Genomic DNA, 4,889 nt, shown 5'->3' with positions numbered 1-4,889 from the left:
ACCAAGCAAGGACTGCACCTGTTTAAGCCGAACCCTGCGTTTTCCTAAACAGTCTGTAATCAAACCCAATAGTTTCCGCACCTTATCCTCGGGCAAGCGACAGCACCCCCCTACCGTGTCAATCTCGATACCTAAATAGCTAAGACAAGTGCAAGGACCCTCGCACTTATCCTGCGCAACCGGTACCCCTAAAGCGCAGAATAACGACCTGGCCACCGTGAGAATGTCCCCACAGACCGAACTGTCTCCGGGGCCTACAAAAAGAAAGTCATCCAGGTAGTGAGCCACCCCCATCTGCCCGGAGGCGGTCTGGACGCACCAGTGCAAAAACGTGCTAAAGCACTCAAAGTAGGCGCAGGAGACAGAGCAACCCATGGGGAGACACCGATCGACGTAGAATTCGCCCCCTATTTTGAAACCCAGAAACCGCAGGGAATCTGGGTGTAGCGGGAGTAGCCGAAAGGCCGACTCCACGTCCAATTTTGCCAACAGACTCCCCGGACCACAATCCCGCACTAATCGCAGCGCGTCGTCAAACGACTGATATCGAACTCTGCATTGGGCTTCCGGGATAGCGTCGTTGACCGACAGCCCCGGCGGGTGCGACAAGTGCTGTATCAAGCTGTCGAATACTGGGACTGAGGCAACCTGCTGAAGGCCTAACAGTTATGTGTGTGCACTACGGGATAGTACGTATTTTATGTATACATCCAATAAGCAAAGTGTTCTCATATTCACTAGTATAATATGAAAGCATAACAGAATCCATTTTGATTCTAGCTAGATGATATAGCAAATTCATCTTGAACTTTATACACACCCTGAGAGAAAAACAACTTTGTTGGCTAAGTATTGTTTCCACATACGCACTTTCTAAAAGCTCAGAGTCCAGATGTAATTCCTAATATGGACACAGTTCAATATCACGAGTATCATTTTAGTATTCTTGATAATTGTCCCAATATTGCATAACTATATTGCCTAACATTGTATTCCAGAAGAATGAAATCATATGGGAGTGATATACAAAATGGGCGTTACTTTGTATTATATAAAACTCATTGTTGATACGTGTATGTCATGGTTAAATGATTTGACACAGGACGAGAGGATGTCCCTCTCCCCTGTATACGGGCGTGGCCCTTTGAATAAATAATAATTGATTTTTATAAATCCATTTTCAATTCATTAATTTTACCTAACTACCCAAACAGCAACAAGATGGTTAATTTAGTTAACCAAGAGAATTTAACAAGATGGGGGCTATGTCCTTGGAACTATAGATCTCAATCTCTTCATCAAATTCTCAAAGGGGTGTGCCAGCCAGCAGCTGATGATGGAAGGAACATCCAAAGTCACTACAGCACTGGTAAGTATAGAATACCATGGTATGTGCTATATTCCAGTACATGCTGTTTCTATACCTGCCAGCTGTCTGTGTGATTGTATTTTTTATAATATGAGAATTATAAGTGGAGAGATTGACAAACTAGTACAATAACTCAGGGACCTGTTTGTTGTTGTTGTTTGTTTGTAAAATTAATACCAAAATTATGTCCAAATCGGTTGAAGGACCAAGTAACTCGGAAATGATGATTGACAGATGCTGTTGCATGTAAATAAGAATACCAAAATTAATTCAAAGATTTGAGCAAAGAAACAGTGACCTGTGTTTTTCACTCTATGAATGATTGTGTGAATAAGTGCTTTGGACCAAGAGCCAAATAAAGTAAAAAGCACATAGATCACCTCCCCTTGTTAGTCAGCTACACATGTATAAGAAGAGTACTTTAAATAAATAGAGTGAACAACCCGAGGTTATAGGGATTATATGTAACTGAGTGTAAGTATATGTTGCAATACTGAGCTGCTAAGAGCTGCTGGTTGTTTTAACCATAAGAGGTGTTGTGCTAAGCATAACCTAAGCATGTTGCGTTGTGATTGTAGTCTGTGATAAGAGGATCTACTGCAGCTTCCCAGATGACAGACGTGTCGCGTGTGTGAAAAATTGCAGGGATTGCAAATTTTTCCAGCGTATGGGAAGGGCAGGGAGGATTAACCCTAAGTGTGCATATCATGTATGGAAGAAATATTCCATAGAAGCACAAATTTTGTATAAGACAGTGACAAAGGGTACAGTCTATGTTTTGCATTTCAATCATGCTGTATAATATTGGCCTGATCAACCAATACTAAGCGTATTTTGAAATCGGCAAAACTGTTGAAATCTGCAAGAAATTGAAGTTTGCAAACTATATATTTAAATTTTTGTGTTATGATTTTGTGTGTGGGACATAATGTTCAGTTAAGTATATTCTCAGATCTGTGTCTAATAGAAACCTTCTGTCTGTGATTGGCATGGTTACAAGTTTTGAAATAATAAGGTTTATATATATATATATATATATATATTTGTGAACGGAGGAAACAAAAGTTGATGTCCGTGTTCAAATGGCTTTTGGCAAATCTGTAGTTAAAAATATGTGTTTATCTAATGTTACTATCTAACTATGAAGTGAGGTTTCCATATGGTATTGTTTAATACGTAAATATTCTTTAATGCAATATATTGTGAGAAGGTCTGCCAGCAAAAAAAAAAAAAGAAAAAAAAGAAAAACCCCTTCAGTTTCCTATGCTGTGTAAAATCACAGAGAACACGGAGAGTTTTAACAGCGCAGAAACTTGCCCCCACCTTTCCAGCAGCAGTGTAAGCCATGACGCAGTAAAGAAAAAAAAGTGTTCAGTGAGCTTTAATTTTTTCATCTAACAAGATGGATCAAAATAAGCATAAGTCAGTGGTTCCCAAATTTTTTTTTTAATCATGTAGCCCTAGAATATCAGAATTTTTTTTCACAACACCCCTAGGAAGAAATGTAAAAAAAAAAAGGAGTAGATGGCGTTTATATGCCATCCTTAGAGTTAGTTGTGTGATGAGGGACAAGATTTGCTTCTGTTTGGCCACAGTCATATTTTATGACTGGCAGCCACCAGCAGTGTTTAATTTGAAGTGGTACTAGACCACCTACCCAGGGCACCTCTGCAAGTGTCCGAGGCACCCCAGGGAGCTACGGTACACAGTTTAAGAACCTCTAGCATAAGCAATACTCTAGAAATGTTTGTTATACAAACTATCTACTCTAGTTTTAATATAAAAAGCTAATATCTTTACCAGATAACCTGTAGAAAATGCTGCCAATTTCTTTCTACAGCATAACTGTAATCAGAAAATATAAGAACAAAAAAATCCCAGCAACAGATATGGGCTAGAGATGTCAGCGCTAACAGCGTTATCGCTGACAGATCTGCATCTGGCAGACAGTCAAGAAGACAACGCCCTAACTCTGGTGAACTAGACGGGGAAAAGCAGTAAAAACAGCAGCTAAAATCATAGGAAAAGATAAAGGAATACGCATTCTTTAATGTATATGTAAATCAAACATTGCGACAAGCAATTAATCACTACGATTCCAGTATTAACATACTTTTAGACAATTCTTCAAAGTTATTTGGAAGAATCCTAATGTAAAAGTTACCCTGGGTATTTCTAAAGATTCCAGGAAGAATAAAGTAGGAACAGATTACATTGGATGCATAGCATATCTATATATCACTTACCCTGGGTTCGTGAGGTAAAAAAAAATATGCTTGCTAAAATCCATCTCATTGTATAGGCATTGATATAATACATTGCAAAAGTTCTTAGTGGACTGCACAATATGCAGTGATGAACCAGGTTCCGTAGCCAGGAAGTGTGGGGATATGATTGTATAGAATAGTTATACAGATAGAAATGTGAGCAGGAGCGTTGTTCAGTTTTGTAAGTGATTTTTCAGTGAATATGTATATGTGCCAAAACATCCATGGGATGGACACAGTCCAAGAAAAGTTTGCTTAGAAGCACAGGAAGGGATGGGTGTGCATGAGAAACGTACAGTTTGTGTGGACTGGCCAGTCTGAATGATATGTTGAGTAATGTAACCAGTATGTGGATGATATACCTTTGTGCTATAAATTATTTGAAGTATTGGTGTCAGATACTAAACAGTTGTGTTTTCTTACAGAAAAGGACACACGGTGTCGAAAGACAAAAAGTCAACTGTGTGCTGACATAGTTAACTACCTAGATGATTTTTTTTTGGCGCTAGGCCAAAGATAGTTAAAACCCTTAGAGGGTGGAGCCTTGGTATACATTTATTGATAGATAGATATGTATGACCAGATGATAAATCTCTAGATACAGTAATTTTTTTTTTGGGAAATGCTATATGCATACATTTAAGGTCATAACCAAAGAAATTATAGAAGGTAATACAATATTACACTTTATCATAAATAAAACATTATGAATACACAGTCAGAGCCAAACCATCCACTTATGCATCAGCAAGAACATATATGTTTAATACTGAGTATATAGGTTTAATACTGAGGTTAAGCAGTAGATTTTATATGATGTGTACATTTTACCTCTGACAGTATACAACTTAAATATAAAATGCAATAGTGTAGCTCACGGAGAGATTTCAGATTTAAAGATATATCCCTTCACTCAATAGGGGATATATGAACCAACAGGGAAATTGTAACAAATGATTTGTTCCATGAAAAATGTGTTTATTAGGACACATAAACTCACTGACATACTACATACATAAAGTGCATGGGTGAATCTGGACCAGTTAAAGTGACCGTGTGATAGATGTAAATCTCTCACCATATAATGGGATTGCGGTGGGCTAGCTTAAAGAAGCAACATGGGTCCGAGGCTGAAAATAGCCTAGGCACCACCGCAGATGGTTTATTCAGCGTATCAGTCCTTTTACTTGCTTCACTGACCCTCGTCACCCGATTCCCCTGTCCAAGAACCTATCCTGGTAGGGTTTCCTCTG

This window comes from Pseudophryne corroboree, assembly GCF_028390025.1.
Source record: "Pseudophryne corroboree isolate aPseCor3 chromosome 10 unlocalized genomic scaffold, aPseCor3.hap2 SUPER_10_unloc_3, whole genome shotgun sequence".
Lineage (NCBI taxonomy): Eukaryota > Metazoa > Chordata > Amphibia > Anura > Myobatrachidae > Pseudophryne > Pseudophryne corroboree.
Note: the sequence above shows the minus strand (reverse complement) of the source record.